The sequence below is a fragment of the Musca autumnalis genome, unplaced genomic scaffold, assembly GCF_047663935.1.
Source record: "Musca autumnalis isolate F117 unplaced genomic scaffold, ASM4766393v1 scaffold_2, whole genome shotgun sequence".
Lineage (NCBI taxonomy): Eukaryota > Metazoa > Arthropoda > Insecta > Diptera > Muscidae > Musca > Musca autumnalis.
The window spans coordinates 172,086,437-172,111,501 of NW_027411755.1; the positions used below are offsets into that span (position 1 = coordinate 172,086,437).

Sequence of the window (25,065 nt, forward strand, 5' to 3'; positions counted from 1 at the left end):
ACTTTATAGAAGCCGTGGATTTTTAAAATAATTTTTGGACAACTTTACAGAAGCCCTGGATTTTTTAAATAATTTTTGGACAACTTTACAGAAGCCCTGGATTTTTTAAATAATTTTTGGACAACTTTACAGAAGCCGTGGATTTTTTAAATAATTTTTGGACAACTTAACAGAAGCCGTGGATTTTTTAAATAATTTTTGGACAACTTTACAGAAGCCGTGGATTTTTTAAAATAATTTTTGGACAACTTTACAGAAGCCGTGGATTTTTTAAAATAATTTTTGGACAATTTTAAAGAAACCGTGGAATCTTTAAATAATTTTTGGTGGCCCATAAGAAAGGTTTTTTAACTAAGCAAAGGCCTTCAATAATTATTTAAGAAAATCTCAGCTTCTGATAAGGTCTCCAAAAATTAATTTTAAAAATCCACGGCTTCTGTAAAGACATTTAAAATTTATTTTAAAACCCAACAATTTCTTTAAAGGCCTATAAAAACAATTTAAAAAATTCTGGGATTCAAAAATAATTAAAAAAATTTAAGAAAACGAATTAAAACCAAAAATTATTATTAAATTATTAATCTGCGGCTCTTGTAAAAGCCTAAAAAATTGTTAAAAAAAATCTACGGCTTTTTTAATAGCATGAATAATTATTTAGAAAATCCACGGTTTCTGTAACGACATCTAAAGGCTATTTTAAAAAATCCACGGCTTCCATAAATGCTTCCAAAAATTATTTAAAAAATCCACGGCTTCCATAAATGCTTCCAAAAATTATTTAAAAATCCACGGTTTCCATAAATGCTTCCAAAAATTATTTAAAAAATCCACGGCTTCCATAAATTTTTCCAAAAATTATTAAAAAAAATCCACGGCTTCCATAAATGCTTCCAGAAATTATTTAAAAAAACCACGGCTTCTATAAATGCTTCCAAAAATTATTTAAAAATTCCACGGCTTCCATAAATGCTTCCAAAAATTATTTAAAAAATCCACGGCTTCCATAAATGCTTCCAAAAATTATTTAAAAAATCCACGGCTTCCATAAATGCTTCCAAAAATTATTTAAAAAATCCACGGCTTCCATAAATGCTTCCAAAAATTATTTAAAAAATCCACGGCTTCCATAAATGCTTCCAAAAATTATTTAAAAAATCCACGGCTTCCATAAATGCTTCCAAAAATTATTTAAAAAATCCACGGCTTCCATAAATGCTTCCAAAAATTATTTAAAAAATCCGCGGCTTCCATAAATGCTTCCAAAAATTATTTAAAAAATCCACGGCTTCCATAAATGCTTCCAAAAATTATTTAAAAAATCCACGGCTTCCATAAATGCTTCCAAAAATTATTTAAAAAATCCACGGCTTCCATAAATGCTTCCAAAAATTATTTAAAAAATCCACGGCTTCCATAAATGCTTCCAAAAATTATTTAAAAAATCCACGGCTTCCATAAATGCTTCCAAAAATTATTTAAAAAATCCACGGCTTCCATAAATGCTTCCAAAAATTATTTAAAAAATCCACGGCTTCCGTAAATGTTTCCAAAAATTATTTAAAAAATCCACGGCTTCCATAAATGTTTCCAAAAAATATTTAAAAAATCCACGGCTTCCATAAATGCTTCCAAAAATTATTTAATCCACGGCTTCCATAAATGCTTCCAAAAATTATTTAAAAAATCCACGGCTTCCATAAATGCTTCCAAAAATTATTTAAAAAATCCACGGCTTCCATAAATGCTTCCAAAAATTATTTAAAAAATCCACGGCTTCCATAAATGCTTCCAAAAATTATTTAAAAAATCCACGGCTTCCATAAATGCTTCCAAAAATTATTTAAAAAATCCACGGCTTCCATAAATGCTTCCAAAAATTATTTAAAAAATCCACGGCTTTCATAAATGCTTCCAAAAATTATTTAAAAAATCCACGGCTTCCATAAATGCTTCCAAAAATTATTTAAAAAATCCACGGCTTCCATAAATGCTTCCAAAAATTATTTAAAAAATCCACGGCTTCCATAAATGCTTCCAAAAATTATTTAAAAAATCCACGGCTTCCATAAATGCTTCCAAAAATTATTTAAAAAATCCACGGCTTCCATTAATGCTTCCAAAAATTATTTAAAAAATCCACGGCTTCCATAAATGCTTCCAAAAATTATTTAAAAAATCCACGGCTTCCATAAATGCTTCCAAAAATTATTTAAAAAATCCACGGCTTCCATAAATGCTTCCAAAAATTATTTAAAAAATCCACGGCTTCCATAAATGCTTCCAAAAATTATTTAAAAAATCCACGGCTTCCATAAATGCTTCCAAAAATTATTTAAAAAATCCACGGCTTCCATAAATGCTTCCAAAAATTATTTAAAAAATCCACGGCTTCCATAAATGCTTCCTAAAATTATTTAAAAAATCCACGGCTTCCATAAATGCTTCCAAAAATTATTTAAAAAATCCACGGCTTCCATAAATGCTTCCAAAAATTATTTAAAAAATCCACGGCTTCCATAAATGCTTCCAAAAATTATTTAAAAAATCCACGGCTTCCATAAATGCTTCCAAAAATTATTTAAAAAATCCACGGCTTCCATTAATGCTTCCAAAAATTATTTAAAAAATCCACGGCTTCCATAAATGCTTCCAAAAATTATTTAAAAAATCCACGGCTTCCATAAATGCTTCCAAAAATTATTTAAAAAATCCACGGCTTCCATAAATGCTTCCAAAAATTATTTAAAAAATCCACGGCTTCCATAAATGCTTCCAAAAATTATTTAAAAAATCCACGGCTTCCATAAATGCTTCCAAAAATTATTTAAAAAATCCACGGCTTCCGTAAATGCTTCCAAAAATTATTTAAAAAATCCACGGCTTCCGTAAATGCTTCCAAAAATTATTTAAAAAATCCACGGCTTCCATAAATGCTTCCAAAAATTATTTAAAAAATCCACGGCTTCCATAAATGCTTCCAAAAATTATTTAAAAATCCACGGCTTCCATAAATGCTTCCAAAAATTATTTACAAAATCCACGGCTTCCATAAATGCTTCCAAAAATAATTAAAAAAATACACGGCTTCCATAAATGCTTCCAAAAATCCATGGTTCTGTTAAGGCCTCCAAAAATTATTTTAAAAATCCAGGGCTTCTGTTAAGGCCTCCAAAAATTATTTAAAAAATCCACGGCTTCGTCTAGAAGACTCTTGGAGTTCTCTGCAGAAGCCGTGGATTTTGTAATAATTTTTCTAGTCCATTAAAGAAACCGTGGATTTTTAATCATGCTTCGAAGAAGAAAAAAAAGAAACCGTGGATTTTTTAATAATTTTTGGAAAAAAGGAGCCTTGGATTTTTTAATAATTTATGGAAGAAGAAGAAGCCGCGAATTTATTAATAATTTTTGGAAGAAGAAGCCGTGGATTTTTAATTATAACTTTTGGAGACATTTAGGAAGCCATATGTTTTTCAAATATTTTTTAAATATATCTTCCGAGGACATGTGTGTCATTAATAATTTTCAGAGGCCTCTAAGAAAATCATGGACATTTTACTACCTCTTCAACCCTCCCCTTCTATCAGCGTGTCACTTTAATTTAGCCACAAACTCTGAAAAATATGTCTAAATAAAACAACGCCGTCAAGTTGTTGGCGGTTTGCCAGCACCACCGCAGTTTCATTTTCATTGTCACAAAATTTTAACACATACTCGCCACTGAATGCAGCAGCAATCGGCCAAATAGCAACAACATCAATTACCAGTGCTACCATTTAACAGCAGCGGCAGTTTTTCAAAAAAATAAAATAATAAATGAAAAATCAAAGAGAACAAAACAAAAAAAAAAAACAATCCACCTTAACCGCAATAACCCAACAACTTTTAAATAAAAAGATTGACATGGCATGAGAATGGGTATGGCAGAATCAATAAGGAGGCTCAATTCAAAACCAAGAAAGAAAAAAAAATTTGGTATTGCTGCTGCTGCTGTTGCAACTTCATCATTGCCCGCCGCCACCATATGCCTTGTTTTTAGACGCCACAAATTAATGATATTTTGTTGTTGTGAAAAATAAAAAACAAAGCCGATATTTCTCTTTGAGCTTTTGATTTTATGGCCTTTTTTGGTGGTGGCGAACGGGTAAATGATAAATTCTTTTTCTAGCTATTTCATCGTTTCGTTTATTGACAATGTCTTTCTTAAATTATATGCTCACAGAGAACAAAAAAAAAACACAAAACTATCCCACTTCATTTATTCGACTATTTAATTGTTTGTCGTTGCTCAAATGAATGTAGGAAAGAGCAGGGAGGTGATCAAGAAAAATAAATAAAATTCTATAATATTTTTAGAAACACAATAAAAAAAATCTTTAGGAGTCACTAGCCAGTAGGCAGTTTTTCTGCCACTATTGCTGCAAATGTCATTTCAACAAAATGAAGAGAATGTGTCATTTTGATATTTTAAAATAATTTTTTGGGGTCTTTACAGAAGCCGTGGATTTGTTAAAATAATTTTTAAAGGGACATAGATTTTTTAAATAATTTATGAAAGATCGTAGATTTTTTAAATAATATTTGGAAGCCTTTACAAATGCCGTGGATTTTTTAAATTATTTTTGAAGGGTCATAGATTTTTTAAATAATTTTTGAAGCGCCGTAGATTTTTTAAATCATTTTTGGAGGCCTTAACAGAATCCGTGGATTTTTTTTAAATAATTTTTAAAGGGCCGTTGATTTTTTAAATAATTTATGAAGGGTCGTAGATTTTTTTAATAATATTTGGAAGCCTTTACAGATGCCGTGGATTTTCTAAATATATTTTTGAAGCGCAGTAGATTTTTTCAATCATTTTTGGAGGCCTTTACAGAAGCCGTGGATTTTTTATAATAATTTTTGAAGGGCCGTAGATTTTTTAAATAATTTTTAAAGGGCAACAGATTTTTAATACCATTTTGGGGGCCTTTACAGAAGCCGTAAATTTTTAAATAATTTTTGAAGGGCCGTATGTTTTTTAAATAATTTTTGGAGGACTTTAAAGAAGCCGTGAATATTTTAAATACCTTTAGAAGGGCCGTAGTTTTTTAAATAAATGTTGAATTCCTGTACAGAAGCCGTGGATTTTTAAGTAATTTTTTGAGGCTTTTACAGAAGCCGTGAATATTTTAGGTAATTCTTGAATGACCGTAGAATTTTCAAATAATTGTTGAATGTTTTTTTTAATAATTTTAAAACAATTCTTGAAGCACCGTAGATAAATAAATAACTTTAGAATATTTAGAATACCTTGGATCTTATTTAATAATTTTTTGAGGCCTACAAAAGCTGTGGATTTTAAAAATAATTTTTGAGGCCTTCACGGAAGCCGTGGATTCCAAAAATCCAAGGCTTCTGTAAAATTGTCCAATTATTTTTTAAAAAAAAATCTAAAGATACTGTAAAATTGGCCAACAATTATATTAAAAAATCCAAGACTTTTGTAAAATACTCCTAAAATTATTTTAAAAAATCCAAGACTTTTGTAAAATACTCCTAAAATTATTTTAAAAAATCCACGGCTTCTTTAAAATTATTTTAAATAATCCAAGGCTTCTTTAGAGGGCTCCAAACATTATTTAAGAAATCCATGGCTTCTTTAAAGGGCTCCAAAAATTATTTAAAAAATCCACGGGTTCTAATAGACCCTTAAAAATTTCTAAAAAAAATAACAAAAATTATCTGAAAATTATTTTATGCTACTGTAACATTGGCCAACAATTATTTTAAAAAATCCAAGACTTTTGTAAAATTGTCCAAACATTTTTTTAAAAAATTGTCCAAAAATTATTTTAAAAAATCCACGGCTTCTTCAAAATTGTCCAAAAATTATTTTAAAAAATCCACGCCTTCTGCAAAATTGTCCAAAAATTATTTTAAAAAATCCACGGCTTCTGCAAAATTGTCCAAAAATTATTTTAAAAAATCCACTGCTTCTGCAAAACTGTCCAAAAATTATTTTAAAAAATCCACGGCTTCTGCAAAATTGTCCAAAAATTATTTTAAAAAATCCACGGCTTCTGCAAAATTGTCCAAAAATTATTTTAAAAAATCCACGGCTTCTGCAAAATTGTCCAAAAATTATTTTAAAAAATCCACGGCTTCTGCAAAATTGTCCAAAAATTATTTTAAAAAATCCACGGCTTCTGCAAAATTGTCCAAAAATTATTTTAAAAAATCCACGGCTTCTGCAAAATTGTCCAAAAATTATTTTAAAAAATCCACGGCTTCTGCAAAATTGTCCAAAAATTATTTTAAAAAATCCACGGCTTCTGCAAAATTGTCCAAAAATTATTTTAAAAAATCCACGGTTTCTGCAAAATTGTCCAAAAATTATTTTAAAAAATCCACGGCTTCTGCAAAATTGTCCAAAAATTATTATAAAAAATCCACGGCTTCTGCAAAATTGTCCAAAAATTATTTTAAAAAATCCACGGCTTCTGCAAAATTGTCCAAAAATTATTTTAAAAAATCCACGGCTTCTGCAAAATTGTCCAAAAATTATTTTAAAAAATCCACGGCTTCTGCAAAATTGTCCAAAAATTATTATAAAAAATCCACGGCTTCTGCAAAATTGTCCAAAAATTATTTTAAAAAATCCACGGCTTCTGCAAAATTGTCCAAAAATTATTTTAAAAAAATCCACGGCTTCTGTAATATTGTCAAAAATTATTTTAAAAAAATCCACGGCTTCTGTAATATTGTCAAAAATTATTTTAAAAAATCCACGGCTTCTGTAATATTGTCAAAAATTATTTTAAAAAATCCACGTCTTCTGTAATATTGTCAAAAATTATTTTAAAAAATCCACGGCTTCTGTAATATTGTCAAAAATTATTTTAAAAAATCCACGGCTTCTGCAAAATTGTCCAAAAATTATTTTAAAAAATCCACGGCTTCTGCAAAATTGTCCAAAAATTATTTTAAAAAATCCACGGCTTCTGCAAAATTGTCCAAAAATTATTTTAAAAAATCCACGGCTTCTGCAAAATTGTCCAAAAATTATTTTAAAAAATCCACGGCTTCTGCAAAATTGTCCAAAAATTATTTTAAAAAATCCACGGCTTCTGCAAAATTGTCCAAAAATTATTTTAAAAAATCCACGGCTTCTGCAAAATTGTCCAAAAATTATTTTAAAAAATCCACGGCTTCTGCAAAATTGTCCAAAAATTATTTTAAAAAATCCACGGCTTCTGCAAAATTGTCCAAAAATTATTTTAAAAAATCCACGGCTTCTGCAAAATTGTCCAAAAATTATTTTAAAAAATCCACGGCTTCTGCAAAATTGTCCAAAAATTATTTTAAAAAATCCACGGCTTCTGCAAAATTGTCCAAAAATTATTTTAAAAAATCCACGGCTTCTGCAAAATTGTCCAAAAATTATTTTAAAAAATCCACGGCTTCTGCAAAATTGTCCAAAAATTATTTTAAAAAATCCACGGCTTCTGCAAAATTGTCCAAAAATTATTTTAAAAAATCCACGGCTTCTGCAAAATTGTCCAAAAATTATTTTAAAAAATCCACGGCTTCTGCAAAATTGTCCAAAAATTATTTTAAAAAATCCACGGCTTCTGCAAAATTGTCCAAAAATTATTTTAAAAAATCCACGGCTTCTGCAAAATTGTCCAAAAATTATTTTAAAAAATCCACGGCTTCTGCAAAATTGTCCAAAAATTATTTTAAAAAATCCACGGCTTCTGCAAAATTGTCCAAAAATTATTTTAAAAAATCCACGGCTTCTGCAAAATTGTCCAAAAATTATTTTAAAAAATCCACGGCTTCTGCAAAATTGTCCAAAAATTATTTTAAAAAATCCACGGCTTCTGCAAAATTGTCCAAAAATTATTTTAAAAAATCCACGGCTTCTGCAAAATTGTCCAAAAATTATTAAAAAAATCCACTTCTTCTGTAAAGTTGTGCAAAAATTATTTTAAAAAATCCACGGCTTCTGCAAAATTGTCCAAAAATTATTTTAAAAAATCCACGGCTTCTGCAAAATTGTCCAAAAATTATTTTAAAAAATCCACGGCTTCTGCAAAATTGTCCAAAAATTATTTTAAAAAATCCACGGCTTCTGCAAAATTTTCCAAAAATTATTTTAAAAAATCCACGGCTTCTGCAAAATTGTCAAAAAATTATTTTAAAAAATCCACGGCTTCTGCAAAATTGTCCAACAATTATTTTAAAAAATCCATGGCTTCTGCAAAATTGTCCAAAATATATTTTAAAAAATCAATGGCTTCTGCAAAATTGTCCAAAAATTATTTAAAAAAATCCACGGCTTCTGCAAAATTGTCCAAAAATTATTTAAAAAAATCCACGGCTTCTGTAAAATTGTCCAAAAAATATTTTAAAAAATCCACGGCTTCTGCAAAATTGTCCAAAAATTATTTTAAAAAATCCACGGCTTCTGCAAAATTGTCCAAAAATTATTTTAAAAAATCCACGGCTTCTGCAAAATTGTCCAAAAATTATTTTAAAAAATCCACGGCTTCTGCAAAATTGTCCAAAAATTATTTTAAAAAATCCAAGGCTTCTGCAAATTTGTGCAAAAATTGTTTAAAAATCCACGGTTTCTGTAAAGTTGTGCAAAAATTATTTAAAAATTCCACGGCTTCTGTAAAGTTGTGCAAAAATTATTTAAAAAGCCCACGTCTTTAGTAAATGCCTCCAAAAATTATTTAAAAATCCACGTCTTTCGTAGAGCCCCAATAAAATTATTTAAAAAATTAACGGCTTTTGTAGACGTCTCCAAAAATCATATTTATTAAAAAAATGCGCGGTTTCTGTGAAGCCTCAAAACATAATTTTTAAAAAACTTTGACTTTTGGAAACCATCGATTGGTAAATTAAATTTAATTTTAAGAGTCTTCCAGGCGAAGCCTGCATTTTTTAAATAATTTTATTAGGCCTCGGATTTTCAAAATATGTTTTTGATACTTTCATATTTTATGTATGGAGACCCTATTGACATCCTGTATTTCTTTGGTTATTTGTGTTTTCCTCTATTAATGCCATGGTTTGATTATTTGTCTCCTTTTCAATACAACCAAAGAAATTCCATAATTTGACCAATTATAGTTTTCAAACTCCCTCTTCCTCTCCTTCACAATTCAATTGCTACAATTCCACCGCTTTAAAAATTTGTAACATAACCAAGAAATAAAATTAACAAGTTTAAAAATTCCTTTGCCTTTTATAAACCAGCCAGCCTATGCACCACACACAAAACAAAAGACTTAAGAAACAAACCTCAATTAAAATTTTCAAAATTTATGGAATGTCTCCAGTTTTATTGTGGAGTTTTTTTGTTTTCATTTCCTGGCCATAGTGAATCACGAATCAATGCACTAGCCTGGTATTCCGCTCATCTCAATCTATAACAGAAAAGCTAAACGATCATCGACATAGCTCTACCTACCATCCAGCAGTCGCCGCCACTGTCTCGTTTAAATTAATTCTAAAATACTTGAAAATTAATATAGACAACAAGTGCATAATTCAGTTCAACTCAATTCTTTTACCTCAGCAAACGGTTCTATATCAATAAACTATAATCAATTGACCATATATGTATGCGAGTGCATATCGATAGATAGTAGCTCAACGGACGTTGTAAAGCTCTGCAACGTGAGTTTCAATTCATCGAAATGAACTTGAAAATGGATTGAACTGAAATGAATTGAGTAAGTAATGCGAAATCGATTACAACAGCAATAACAACAACTACAAAAAATATGAAAAAAATATGGAATAGTAGCTGCAATAGAAAAACACATTTAATTGGATATATGTTTGATGGATATTAACGCAAACAGATGTTTGTATGTAGGTTTGACTAGATATGGTTGCTATATTAATTGAAAACATATTTGAGCTCTAAGGCACAAGTCTACATTTCTTTCGTAATTAAGAAGAGAAATTGGGTTTCAATTAAAAATACTATGGGGAGCTGGGAGTCATACTTTCCCTGATAGAACCTAGTATTATGTCGTGATAACAAGTTATTCTGCATTTTTATAATTTTTGGGGGCTTCTCGAAAGAAGTGGATTTTCAAAATAATTTTTTAAGGGCTTCTCTAGAAACCGAGGATTTATAAAATAATTTTTTAAGGCTTCTCTAGAATCAATAGATTTTTTAATAATTTTTGGAAGCCATAACAGAAGCCGTGGATTTTTTAATAATCTTTGGAGGCTTTAACAGAAGCCGTGGATTTTTTAAATAATTTTTGGGACCATAACAGAAGCCGTGGATTTTTCAAATAATTTTTGGGGACCTTAACAGAAGCGCTGGATTTTTCAAATAATTTTTTGAGGCCTTAACAGAAGCAGTGGATTTTTTAAAATAATTTTTGGAGGCCTTAAGAGAAGCCGAGGATTTTTTAAATAATTTTTTGAGGCCTTAACAGAAGCCCAGGATTTTTTAAATAATTTTTTGAGGCCTTAACAGAAGCCCAGGATTTTTAAATAATTTTTGAAGATCGTAACAGAAGCGCTGGATATTTTTCTAAATAATTTTTGGAGATCTTAACTGAAGCCCAGGATTTTTTAAATAATTTTTGGGGACCTTAACAGAAGCCCTGGATTTTTAAATAATTTTTTGAGGCCTTAACAGAAGCCGTGGATTTTTTAAAATAATTTTTGGAGGCCTTAAGAGAAGCCGTGGATTTTTTAAAATAATTTTTGGAGGCCTTAAGAGAAGCCTTGGATTTTTTAAATAATTCTATTGAGGCCATAAGAAAGGCCGTGGATTTTTTAAAAAAAATTTAAGGTCTTAACAGAAGCTTTGGAGTTTTTAAATAATTTCTAGATGCCTTAACAGAAGCCTCGGAGTTTTTAAATATTTTTTTGTAGGCCTTAACAGAAGCCGTGGATATTTGGATTTTTAAATACCTTTAGAGGCTTTTCTAGAAGCCGTGGAGTTTTTAAATAATTTTTGGAGGCCTTAACAGAAGCCTTGGAGGTTTTAAATAATTTTTGGAGGCCTTAACAGAAGCCTTGGAGTTTTTAAATAATTTTTGCAGGCCTTAACAGAAGCCTTGGAGGTTTTAAATAATTTTTTAGGCCTTAACAGAAGCCGTGGATTTTTGGATTTTTTTAAAGGCTTTTCTAGAAGCCGTGGAGTTTCTAAATAATTTTTGGAATCCTTAAGAGAAGCCGTGGATTTTTTAAATAATTTTTGGAGCCTTAACATAAGCTCAGGATTTTTTTAATAATTTTTGGAGATCTTAACTTTTTCTTTTTAAAATAATTTTGGAGACATTAACAGAAACCCTGGATTTTAAAATAATTTGTTTATGCCTTAACAGAAACCGTGGATTTTTTATATTTTGAGGCTTTAACAGAAGCCGTGGATTTTTTAATAATTTTTTGAGGCCTTAACAGATGCCGTGGATTTTTTTTAATAATTTTTTGATGCCTTAACAGAAGTCGTGGGTTTCTTAAATAATTTTTTGAGGCCTTAACAGAAGCCGTGGATTTTTTTAAATAATTTTTTGAGGCCTTAAAAGGAGTCGTGGGTTTCTTAAATAATTTTTTGAGGCCTTAACAGAAGCCGTGGATTTTTTTAAATAATTTTTTGAGGCCTTAAAAGGAGTCGTGGGTTTCTTAAATAATTTTTTGAGGCCTTAACAGAAGCCGTGGATTTTTTAAATAATTTTTTGAGGCCTTAACGGAAGCCGTAAATTTTTTAAATAGTTTTTTGAGGCCTTAAGAGAAGTCGTGGATTTTTTAAATAATTTTTTGAGGCATTAACAGAAGCCGTGGATTTTTTAAATAACTTTTTGATGCCTTAAGAGATGTCGTGGATTTTTTAAATAATTTTTTGAGGCCTTAACAGAAGCCGTGAATTTTAAAAACCTTTTGGAGACAATAACAGAAGCCCTGGATTTTAAAATAATTTGTTTATGCCTTAACAGAAACCGTGGATTTTTTAAATAATTTTTGGAGACCTTAACAGAAGCCCTGGATTTTTAAATAATTTTTGGAGATCTTAACAGAAGCCCTGGATTTTTTAAATAATTTTTGAGGCCTTAACAGAAGCCGTGGATTTTTTTTTTTAAATGATTTTTCGAGGCCTTAAGTGACGCCGTGGATTTTTTAAATAGTTTTTGGAGGCCTTAACAGAAGCCGTCGAATTTTTAATAATTTTTCGATGCCTTAACAGAATCCGTGGATTTTTTAAATAATTTTTGGAGGCATTAACAGAAGACATGGATTATTTGAATAATTTTTTGAGGCCTTAACAGAAGCCGTGTATTTTTAAAATAATTTTTGAAGGCCTTAACAGAAGCCATGGATTTTTTAAATCATTTTTTGAGGCCTTAACAGAAACCGTGGATTTTTCAAATAATTTTTTGAGGCCTTAACAGAAGCCGTGGATTTTTAAAATAATTTTTGGAGGCCTTATCAATATGCCGTGGATTTTTTAAATAATTTTTGGAGGCCTTAACAGAAGCCGTGGATTTTTTAAATAAGTTTTGGAGGCCTTAACAGAAACCGTAGATTATTTAAATAATTTTTGGATCCATTAACAGAAGCCGTGTATTTTTCAAATAATTTTTTGAGTCTTAAACAGAAGCCGTGGATTTTTAAATAATTTTTGGAGGCCTTAGCAGAAGCCGTGGATTTTTTAAATAATTTTTGGAGGCCTTAGCAGAAGCCGTGGATTTTTTAAATAATTTTTGGAGGCCTTAGCAGAAGCCGTGGATTTTTAATAATTTTTGGTTTTAAATAATTTTTGGAGGCCTTAGCAGAAGCCGTGGATTTTTAATAATTTTTGGTTTTAAATAATTTTTGGAGGCCTTTACAGAAGCCGTGGATTTAAAAAAAAAAAAGTGGAGGCCTTAACAGAAGCCGTGGATTTTTTTCCTCAGTTCCTACAGAAAACCTTTTGTTGAACAGTGTAATCAATAAATTTGAAATTACAATAAAAAATTAAAACAAATCATAAATAAATGTAATTAAATGCAACACGACAATTCGCCACAGAACAACAAAATGAACCGGAAAATTTGTTCTATGCAAAATAAATAAACAATTAATTAACAACCAAAGAGTGGAGCTAATGAAGTCATAAATTCTAGTCTATCTAAATATTGTTGAGCAAGGCAAAGTTATGATTTAAAATAGAGACTTAAATAAAATTATATGCTTTATTAAAGAAAAAATGCTTAACAAAATAAATATATAAATTATATATGTAAGTGAAAATTTTTATAAAAAATTTTACATCCCATTTCCATTAGAGCAACAATCAAGTTTTGCTCTTAAGTTGTATGTTTACTTTATAACACTCATCAAAAATTTGTTATTCGACAAAATAGACTTCGTGTTTTTTATGGCAAAAACCAATTAACTGTCTCGTAATAAATTTAATATTTTATGTTTGATATATTCTTTTGTTGTTCACATTTAACGTGTGATCAAATAATTTACATTGTTTATGTGATGGAGGTGTCATGATGCATGAATTCCTCAGCTACACCTTTTTCTGGATTTGAATTTTTATTTTAAATAAGAGATTTCTTAAGCAACAATTTAAATATTTTTATACACAAATTTACTTTATTTATACAAATGGTGAACGAAATATGTTTTTGAAGGTAGAAAAAACAATATTCTCTAAGATTGATGTGTTTTTCGAGTCGGAAGTGGATATATTTGAACGAAACGAAAATTCCAATATAAATATCGGCCTTATTGGGAAAAGTTCTTCTCTCTACAATATCACATTAGCATCCTACCAAACAAAAAAAAAAAAAAAACATTGTTCCACAACATCCCATACGGGACAAGGGAGACTTCTCTCATATCAATGAGTGCACCCCGATTCATATTTAGCTCAATGATATGGGACCTACTGTTTATCGCCGAGTCCGAACGGCGTGTCTTAAGACACCACTTATGGAGAAGTTTTTCAAGGCTGAAATACTCAGGAAATGTCGCCAACATTACTGAGGGGTATTTTGCCACCGTTGAAAAATGTTTGATGTTGCCTGGCCGGGGAATCGAACCCCCGACCTTCTGCGTGCAAGGCGGGCGTGCATACCATTGCACCACGTTGGCACCCTACCGCTTTAGGTAAATTTGCAAATGCTTCATATTTTGATTTTATTCACGATATAAAAAAATGTTATGCGGCTCATACTTTATGCTGTTCTCTTTTGGTCTCAATGAAGAAATATACATCTAAATAATAGTCACTTATACCTTCTTAAATTATATAAGTTATGTCTTCCCAACATATGTGAAACTCGAATTCCATGTAATTATGTATTCACTAACTGTCCACTTACATACTTATAGACAAGATATCAAACAGAAAATGTTATCAAGAGGTCTCAGTGATTTTAAAACAGTCTAATAAAAATATTGAAGTACTAATTCGGTGCCTTGAGTTGTTACTGCATATAGATCAATGATTTGTTATGGCCAGTGCTGCCAGATGATGTTTATGAAAAATCGTCAATATGACGATAAATAAAAATAAAAGTCGTCAACAATTAAAATACGCACATTTAGATATATTTAAATATATTTTTTATTAAAAGAAACATAAAACGGATATTCAGTTATTAAACATGTTTATACCCTCAGCATTTATGCTAACGAGGGCATATACACTTTCATACGGGCAAAATGTGCCTCATCGAAATAATGGTTTTAGACCCCAAGTAAGTTTGGACGAAATGGGTTTCAGACAATTTGGAGTCGATTGAGCAATGTCCGTCCATCTGTCTGTCTGTTGGAGCGCACGATAACTCTCGAGCGGATGAACCGATTCGGTTCAAATTTTGGCTTTCGTAATATTTTGTCCAAACTTAGTTTAAGTTCGAAGGCTATATCGGTCCACTCCTTCCGGTACCTTCCCAACAAAAGTTCGAAAATGATCGGATAATTTGTGCGCACGATAACTCTTGAAGAGAGTAACCGATTTGGTCCATACTTTGCCCATCGTGAAATGTGTACCAGACCTAAATGAGGTTCCAATATGGACACAATCGGCCAACCCCTTCGGGTACCTCACACACAAAATTTCGGAAAAGTTCGGTTTATGACCTGCTCTCGAATCGCTTTGATTTTTGTTGTAACATCTTGTATTCACTGCCCTCCAATACGACGCTACAAGTTTCATTGGGGGCAAGTCCATACATCCTGAGAAAATAGCCTATGTGTAGTGTAGTGGTTGGAGCGCATGATAACTCTCGAACGGATCTGACGATTTGGTCCAAATTTTCCCTTCGTAATGTTTTGTACAAACTTAGTTTATGTTAGAAGATAACTCATATCGGTCCAACCTTTCAAAAGTTCAAAAATGTTCGGAAAAATTGTGCGCACTATAACTCTTGAAGAAGTGACCGATTTCGTCCATACGTTATCGTTAAATTTGTGACCAAAAATCGTCAAAATGATGATAAACCGTCAAATATGACAGTCATGGCTATGGCCCCTATATAGACGTACATCTATATTAAGTTTTATAAACCTTTAACCCATTTAACGCCGCACAGTGGTTCAGAATCATTTTTTCCTGGTCAAAATTCTGTAACTTTTGAACGGATAGAGATATATGCATAATTCTTTTTTGTTAGCCAGATAACACAATCAGCTTTCAGACGAATTATAAGCGGTAAAGTACGGTCCGGTAGTTGCAGAGAAATTCAAGGTCAAAGTTGAACTTTTGAGTTTTTAACTATTTTTCATCATAATATGAGTGTTTTTGTGGTTTTTATATCTTCCTATGTATTAAAGATGGTCAAACACCAACAAATAAACAAAATAATTACCAAAAAAAACTAAAAAAAAAATTCGAAAAAATTTCGAAAAAAAAAATTTTAAAAAATTTGTAAAAAAAAAATTAAATTTTTTCAAAAATTAAAAAAAAAATCTCCTTGGGTTTTAATAAAACTTATATAACTCGTATAAAAACTCATATACTCAAAAAAGTTGTAATTTGTGTCAAAAAACTGTAATTCATATGGGAGCAGTATAGAAAAACACACATTTTTACCCATGTAATTTCAATAAATTGAAAAAAGTGTTAAACGGACGGAACGGGACGGGTACAAAAGTATATATGGGCACGCCACGCCCACACCTTCCAATATTTCGGCCTAATTTTTTGGTTTCCTTTGTTTCAATATGTTTACTATCGAATCCCATTTAGAAATTAAATATCTTTGACAAAACAAAATTTTGATTTTTTCCAGGAAAATCGATTCCTGAACCATTGTGCGCCGGGAATTTTTATCTAGAAAAATCACAGGTAACTGTGCTGATGTTTTTGTTGTTGTTTTTTTAGACTCTGTAAAGACTAAATACCAAATTTCTTATATTTCGGTGAAACCTTCAAAATACCGAAAATCAAGAGATACGCTTCTATGGGGGATATAGGAACCCGCGAACCTATACTGATAATTCTACTCTGGGATATTTTATAAATATAAATAACAAATTTCAGTCTTTCAGTCAGATACTGACGTCACAACCTTCGGAATTGCAAAAATCGTGAGAAAATCGTTCTATGGGGGCTATATCGAAACGTTGATTTATACCGACGAATTTCAGTCAGAAAGGCTCTTACCTCCAACAAAGACTAAATACCACACTAAGGCGTGGGCGTGGACCTGTACCGACAAGTTTCTGGGGATAAGTTGTATACCTCCAACGAAGACTAAGTACCAAATTTCAGATATTTTGGTGTGATAATGATGCTGAAACCTTCAAAATACCGAAAATCGGGTGGTACCGTTCTATGGAGGGCTATGTATATGATTGATTTTTCTCATCTATGAACATTTTATTTTCAGAATCCGCAAAAACTTCACAGATGTAAGCACCTTACATCCCATTTAAATATTAAAAAAGGTCCACTTTGAATTTGTATGATATATGAAATAAAATTAAATATAATATAACTTTAGTGAGAAAGAAGAGGTTATGCCATTTCGGTTATATCATGTGGCTCCATAGCTTATCTTCAGTTATATATCTACTTGTAGTGACTTTAAAAGTTTGTCAAAAAGCTCATATAGAACATTTTTCAAATGATATGGTGCTTGAGTTTTTTATTTATTTTAAGATTTTATGTTTAGACGAAATCCGTTACAGACAATTGGGAGTCAATTGAGACATGTCCGTCTGTCTGTCAGACTGGCTAGAGCACACAAAAACTCTAGAACAGATCCACCGATTCGGTTCAAAACTACGCCCTCGTAATATTTTTCTAAACATAGATCAAATTCGAACACTCCCATAAGTACCTCTCCCACAAAAGTTCAACATTTTTATCATGCTGACGATAGCTCTCGAAGGAAGTAATCTATTTGATCCAAACTTTGCAATATTTGTTTAAGACATAGATTAGGTTCGACTACAGGCTATAGCGGTCCACTCATGCGGGCACCTACCACACAAATTTCTAAAAATTTCGCAAAAGTCCCGTTTAAATATGGTGCAATTTCATTTAGGGGCAATACTAAACCTGCTGAAATAATGTACCAAAAGCTCAAAAAACTGCTGTAGGTACTTATGAATTGAGTGTTCGATTCTACCGAAACTTTTCACACCGTAAAATTTCTTTTAAGCTTATATCTAGTTCCAAAAGGGTATGCATAAACCAACGCCTCTGTCACAAAAGTTCATAATTTTTTGCCATACTGACTGTTCGGAGATCCCTTGGAAATGTTTACCAATTATATTCCTTGTAGTCCTTTTTGCTGCAACAAATAAAATGGACGGTGGGCGCAACAACTATCGAAGGGAATGACTACCGAAATAAGATCCACCCCATAAAATGTCAAAAAATTTTAGATTTTAATCTAAATCAAAGTTATTAGAGAAACGTAAGCATTATTAGGAACGTTCACAATCGTTAAGATAAATATCCCAAAAGTTTCGATATATGTAGCTTCGATATAGGCAAATTTATACCTCTAAAAATATTTTTTGAGGAAAAAGAATTCGAATTTTAAAGCTTTAATTCACACAGGCTGATGGTTTTGTTACATGTTTTCTGACAGAATTAGGCGTAATTTGAAATTTAAGGTCACCCTTAATAATATCCTCATGAAACTTTGAAAGCTGAGTTCCATGAAAGTACATGTTCCGGAGGGCCCCATACGCCTCGATTTTATGCATTATTATATTTTTAGTGATTTAAGTTTTCTCTATGGTGAAATGTATCTTCTAATGATCGCCCGACCATCTGGGGTAAAGGATAGAATTCTTAAAAAATCCCAGGGATTTAATTTTATTTACGACTTCAAAGAAGAGAGTTCTTCACTCTATAATCTTATATTGCCTTGGATTTCATGTATCGGCACCGCAAATTTCCTAAACTTTCCATATATTTTTTTTTTTTTTTTTTTTTTTTTTTTTTGGTTTTCATTCATTTTAACATTTCAATTCTGAATAATTCATTAACTTGTTAATTTTGAACTAATTCACGGTGCCAATGAACCAACTTTAAATAAACGGAGCATACACCTGGGAAGCTTTTGCGGATTTTGAAACTACAATGGTCATAGATGAGAAAAAACAAAAAAAAAAAATAAACCGCGGTCAAAGTTCACATTATTAGGGGTTTTAGAATTTTACGATTTTCCTGGGAAACCGCAAGCTCTATCAAAATGAAACTAAAAAAAATATTGTAGCTGTAAATATTCTCTACAGGATTGGTTCGTATGATATATTCGTAGTTGTTACCGTTATTGAGATATGGAAGTTCAAATTAGGACAATGGATTGACTGTATCACCTCCTTATAAAACAATGTCATGACCGTAATTTCCCAATTTAAACTTATATATCTCAAAAATGGTATAACCTAGGAACAAATAACGAAAGGCAATCTTTTAGAGAATTCTCACTGCTACAACAGTTTCTTTAGTCCCATTTCGATAAGTCTTGCCGCTTTCAAGGAAAATGGTGAAACCCTAACAAAAAACCTAACAATTTGATCTGAACTTCTATATCTCACAAATGGTAAAACCTAGGAACAAATCATAAGAGTCAATCCTCTAGAGAATTTTCACAGCTACAACATTTTCTTTAGCCCCGTTTCAATAGGACTTGCTGTTTCCAAGCAAAATCGCGAAAATCTAAAATAAACTCAAAAAATGTGAATTTTTACCGCGATTTATTTAAAAATCCCTCCAATGTAGTTTCAGAATCCACAAAAACTTCCCAGGTGCAAACGGTTATTTTGTTTTTTTTTTTTTTTTGAAATTTTGCCTATTAGGGCGAAGATCATTTTTAACGATTTTTTATTAATTTTCTCGTTTAGAGTTAAGCTTGATGATCGGAAATTATTTGCAAGTGAAAAAGGAAAGCCAAGGACTCGAACCCTCATAGTCACCAAATTACGTTACCTGCTTTCACTGGGGTTAAAGCAGATCTTCAGACGTATCGACAATGTAATGGCTTCTCTGTCCTAGAACTTTTCGTTTTTCAAATGCAAATGTGTTTTATACATTTACGCGGATATTTGGCCGCTGAAATGTATTTTCTTCACGACAAACGCTTTTTTGTGCTGCCTTTGAAGTTGTGAGTTTTGGCTTTGAACGCTAACACGCCGTGACAAAATTTTTTTTGATATGTGCACTGTCCCAATTTGAACTTTTATATCTCAGAAATGGTAAAACCTACGAAAATATTATACAGGCCAATCGTGTAGCTATAATATTTTCTCTAATCCCTTATGGATAGAACTTACGGGTTCCAAGCAAAATCGTGAAAACCTAAAAACCCTAAAAATGTCAACTTGAATCGCGATTTATTTCAAAAGCGCTCCGGCGATGGTTTTTTGTTTTTTCTCATCTATGAACATTGTAGTTTCACAATCCGCAAAAACTTTCCAGTTGAAGCTCCTTTCATTAAAAGTTGGGGAACAACTCTAGTTTAGTAAAAACTCTCCGATTTTTTTTTTGAAATTTTTTCCAGAGGTAGATATTGTTGTGCTGATCATGGAAATGTTTCATTTTCTTGGGGGACGTACCCGGTTTTCTACTGAACCGATTGCTACCATTGGAAAGCTTATGGAAATACCTATCCGAAAAATGGTCATAGGTGATATAGCCAAAAAGTCAATTTATGGACCCGAGTTTTTCCATAAAACCCTCAAAAAAATCGAAAATGGACCCATTATGGGTGCCCACTTTGTGTATGTCAGATTATAGCTCGCACTTTAACCTTTCCAAAATGGTGTTATATGTTGTAATACCTTCTCTGGATCCAGAGATATGGCCCTTGGAATCATATGAGCACTTGTTGGATATGTATTTCTATAAGCTTTCCAATGATACCCATTTTGTAGCAATCGGTTCAGGTGTAACCTGGGTTTTCTACCCGGACTTTCGGGTCCAATAACCTGGTCCGTCCCCCAAAAAAATTATACATTCCCGTGATCAGCTCAACAATATCTACCTCTGGAATAAATTAAAAAAAAAAAAATCGGACAGTTTTTACTAAACTAGAGTTAAGCCAAAGTTGGTTCAGGAGCACCTTGAATTGTATTTGATATCACGATCATTGTTTTTTTTTTTTTGCAGAATTCTTCCAAAGAACTTTTTTTCACTAGGGTATTTTAATTCCTTTATAATTTGGAAATAAAAATATTTATTTAAAATATAAAAAGAGATTAACTCACAGTTCGATGAAAAAAAATTATATTATAGTAACTAATTTTAATGTTATTATAAATAATAATCACTGTCACATATATTTACTATTAATATATCCAATATGCCAATATTAAATATTTCTCTTATTTTTGTTTAGTAAGATAAAATTGTGTCGAATTTTAAAGCATGGTTAACCGTCGCCTTTTTCAGCCGCTTCATCTCATCATTTACACCAAAGTAAGAAAATAAACACGCATATATTTTTCGCACTGAATACGCGGCACGGCACTTCGAATGGCATAACACGTCAATGTAAACGACACTTGATATCCGTTAACAGGGCCAAAGTGAGTTGCGAAAAAAACGAACATCAACTGAAAATGATACTATTTGTTTAAACAAAGGCATTTTTGCCGACACTCGAAATTCTTTTGGTTTACAATTTTTTTTAATAATATTATGTGATTATTTGTTTAAACATCTTTTGCTCTTTTTTTCATAAAATTATCAATTAACGTATAACACAGTAATGGCAATAATAATTATTTTTTATTAATAATTTATGCAATGCAATTTGGCAACAATTTGCCTTTAAAGGCGGCAAAATACACACAATTCACAATTTACGCCATGCGAACACTTAAATTAATTAAGAAATTTGTATCGAAAAACACTTATTTCAAGACAGAGAAACTCTTCTTTTTTAATTACCTCTTAAATTATTCACTTTATGGATGCTGCAAATGAATTTATTTATTCATACTTAATGAAGTGCAATGTGGACGGACTTTCATAAACATTTCGTTTGAATGCTTCCAAGGCAGATTATTTTTCTTTTTTTTTTTTTTTTTTTTTTTTTTTTAATTATTTTTATTTAATTCATAAAAAATTCATTACAGTTTATTATGTTGCCCCAGCGTCTTTAAGACTTTATAGGGGCTAATTGGTTTACAAAATCTTATACGAACGGTATTATTTTAAAATTTCAAAAAATATTAAAAATCAAGAAAGAAAAAATATTCAAATTACATCAGAAGCATTCCGACCTCACTTGATAAAAATGATTTTAATTCTTTTTTAAATGTTGAAATCCTTGAAATAGCCGTAATTCGATTGGGAACATGGTTAAATTCCAAGCAACCATTGTGTTCTATACGCTGTTTTGATACTTCTAATCTGCATCTTTTTATCCGTAAATTTGAAGAGTTCCTTGTATTAATTAAGTTTTGGTTAACATCAAACTGAATTGACTGTGGACCAATATTATTAATGGCTTTGTACATGTATGTGAGGAGTTGTAACTTATAAATTCCATACAGGGGTAAGATATTTCTCGCTGTATCTCTGTAAAGTTCATAAGTAGGGTATAGACGAGGCAGGTTAAACACAATCTTAAGAGCTTTGTTTTGGCATCTTTGTAATGACTTCAAGTGAATCGTTTTCTTATAGGCGTATACTAGTGCCAAGTAGTTTAGGTGACTTTGGACTAAAGAGTTGTATAGAAGAAGTTTTGTTTTTATGTCATATTTGTATCTAAACTTATGTAGAATTCCTATAGCTGGAGAAATTTTCTTTTTTAAATCATCGATATGTATATCCCACGTTAAATTGTTTTGTAAATGTATGCCCAAATATTTAAGAGATTGGCTTTCAAAAATAGGTTCATCCCCAATTTCAATATAAAACGTTGACTGTTGTTGTGGGCATCGTGGATGGAATCGAATAATTTTCGTTTTGTTAGAGTTGATAACAAGTCGATTTAGACGGCAGTATTCCATAATAACATCAGCATCATGTTCCATTTGACATTTCAATACCATTTCATGATTATATGGATAAAGTAGTGCTATATCGTCGGCGTACATAATAAGTTTCCCATATAGTTTCAAACTGGATATATCATTCAAGAAAATTGTAAACAATAAGGGGCCCAATACACTTCCCTGTGGTACACCGTGTTCAACAAATCCAACATTTCCTTTAACGCCATTAATTTCCACAAATTGTTTCCTGTTTCTTAAATAGCTTTCCAGTAATTTCAATTCTCTTCCTTGAATTCCATAAAATTGTAGTTTTTCTATGAGTATAGAATGATCAACCAGGTCAAACGCCTTTGATAGGTCGTAAAACGCTGCTCCCACTCCTCCAAAGTTTGAATCCAAACTTTCACAAATTTCATTAATGAAGTATACAATCGCTTCTTGTGTGCCACTTCGTTTTCTAAATCCGAATTGGTTAGGACACATTTGCCTTGTCGTTTCTAAAAAAGTTGATAATTGGTGACTTAACATCTTTTCGTACACTTTATCAATTAAAGGCAGCAAGGCTATTGGTCGGAAATCGCTAACACTACTTGAATTTGACGACTTGGGAATTGGTACAATTTTAGCAGTTTTTAATACTTCCGGGTAAATTGAGGTTTGTATCATTTTGTTAAATATAAACGCTAAATGACCACTTAAATAATCGTTTGAAGACTTCAAAACTTTGCCGGTAATTCCGTCATAACCTGGACTTTTGTTAACATCAATATTTGCTATTAATTCCGCAACTTCATCTTTGTTTACATCAACCATAGAAAATCGAAACGATGTTTGCTTTAGACTATTAAAATGATTGAAAGTGTCTGCATTTGTATGTCTCAGTTTACTTTTTAAATCTCTAGGAACATTTAAAAAGTAATCATTGAAGGTATTGCATTTGACCGTATCATCATTGATAATTTCATCCCTGTCATTTCTCAAATGTATTTGGTGTCCTTCATTTCTTCCCAGACATTTGTTTAAAAATTGCCAACATTTCCGAGGATTTTGGCTACATGTTTCAAGATTCGAGCTCATGTATAAATTCATACTCGTCTGACTAGCAATCTTTATGATACGACTAATTTGTTTTAACGTATATTCAGTTTTTGGATCCCTACCATTTTTTCTTCTTTTCGCCAGTAGTTTAAATTTAAAATTTCTTAATGCTCGCAGATTATCATTTTCCCAGGGCGTTATCTTTGTTTTTGAATGTACTTCTATTCTTTGGATTGTTGTGTTTTCGATAATAATATCAGAAATTTTTGATGTAATATTCTGCATGTCATATGAAGGATTTCCGCAACAAGAGAAGTTAGTAGCAAATCTATTTATATCTGTAGCTATATTATTATAGTTATATCGTTTATGAAAACTGGTCGTTGTTTGAATATTTTTCAGCTTACTTTTCATTTTACACCATATTATGTTATGATCTGACAAGTCACATTCAATAGCATTCACATGCAATATGTCATCTCCATTGCTATAGACGTGGTCTATCGATTTCATACTACTTGGGCGTGTTACGAGCGTATGACATGGTTCATAACCTACAGAAGACAAAACCGACAAAATATCCGAAGAGCAACGTGGATTGATGAGATCTATATTAGCATCCCCAACTACAACAGATGCTGTACGGCAGCGACCACACAGTACATTTTCCAGATAAATTAGAAAGGTTGATATATGACATTTTGGAGATCGATAGAAAGTTGTAATTTTTAATGGCACCCCATTTATTGAGAATCCATCTATCGATATACGTATAGCTTCCACATTGCGGATACTTTCGCAGAGTTCTACTGTATAAGTTAAATTTTTCCGCACATATATGGACACTCCACCATAACCATCTTCTCGGCAGCAGTGTATAGCGTTATATTCTGGTATATTATACAACTGTACTAAGTTACTTTGGAACCATGTTTCCTGAATAGCTATTACATTTGGCAGGACTGGAAATTCTGTTATCATAATTTTAAATTTATTAAATTTGCTAATAGACGATATACTTCTGATGTTTACAGATAAGATATTAAAATTGAATGTACAATTTCTCATAAAATTTTCAGAAAATGAATCTATGGTTTTAAAATAGTTTTTATTAGACATTATTATTTGATATATTTTTTAAAAAACAATAATTATATTTTCCAAAGACTTGATCTAGTTTCTTTGTTCATCAGGCGATAAAAATGCCGCTTGTTCATCGATTTCATTGTCATCAATATCTTCATCAGAGGGATATACAATACGCTTAGACCTTCTTCCATTTATATTAGTTGTTGTGGCTTCTAATAACAATTCATCAACATCCTCTTTACGGAAAATTATTTTCGGTTTATTTATGGCACTTTTCTTTGCAAAAATTCGATTTCCTCTGGTGAATACATAATTATACCCAACAGTTTTCAGAGATTTAGCGTAGTTGAAAAGCTCTAACGATTCTTTGCTTAATAAATCATTGATGTATACATGTTTAGTATTATCATTATTTTTAAGTTTGTTTTTAGCTTCCATCAGTTTGTCTTTAGTAGCTTTAGAATTGAACTTCACAATTAGGGAGTGATTTGTACTATTCACATTATGTTTCTTTAA

At 31.2% G+C, this 25,065-nt stretch overlaps 1 protein-coding gene across 1 annotated transcript in view; it reads right to left on the reverse strand.

Moving 5' to 3' along the window:
• LOC141394849 (cadherin-related tumor suppressor-like) overlaps nt 1-25,065 on the reverse strand; it is an 869,985-nt gene that overhangs the window by 843,087 nt on the left and 1,833 nt on the right. The window contains exon 2 of the mRNA XM_073969866.1: nt 21,371-21,492. The gene's annotated coding sequence lies outside the window, so the exon portion shown is untranslated. The remainder of the gene's footprint in view (nt 1-21,370; nt 21,493-25,065) is intronic.